Consider the following 464-nt stretch of genomic DNA (forward strand, 5'->3'; position numbering starts at 1 on the left):
AAATAAATAAAATATTTAAAAATAAATAACAATATTGGAAAAAAAAAAAAAGACAGCCTCCCTGTAGCAGCAGTTGACCTGGAACTTGGTTAGTAGATCAGACTGGCCTTGGTCTCATAGAGATCTGCCTGCCTCTGCCTCTAGAGTGCTGGGATAAAAGGCATGTGCTACAAAGCCCAGCTTCTTTAAGTGAATTCCTTACTTATCAAATAACAAATGAAGCATGTAATTCACATATACTGATTCACAAAATAATTAATAGAAAATACTATGAATATTTTCATTTTATAGATCAAGAAAGAGAGAATAAAAATATTCAACTGTGTTCCAACAATTATCCAGTTATTATTGTATTCAAATTATTCATGCTTATAAACTATTTTATACCAATAAGAATAATATAAAAATACAATCTTCCAATTACAAGAAGACAGTTGTATAGTTCTCACAAAAAAAATTTATGT

Source organism: Nannospalax galili, unplaced genomic scaffold (assembly GCF_000622305.1).
Source record: "Nannospalax galili isolate Female #2095 unplaced genomic scaffold, S.galili_v1.0 scaffold578, whole genome shotgun sequence".
In the NCBI taxonomy this organism is placed as follows: Eukaryota; Metazoa; Chordata; class Mammalia; order Rodentia; family Spalacidae; genus Nannospalax; species Nannospalax galili.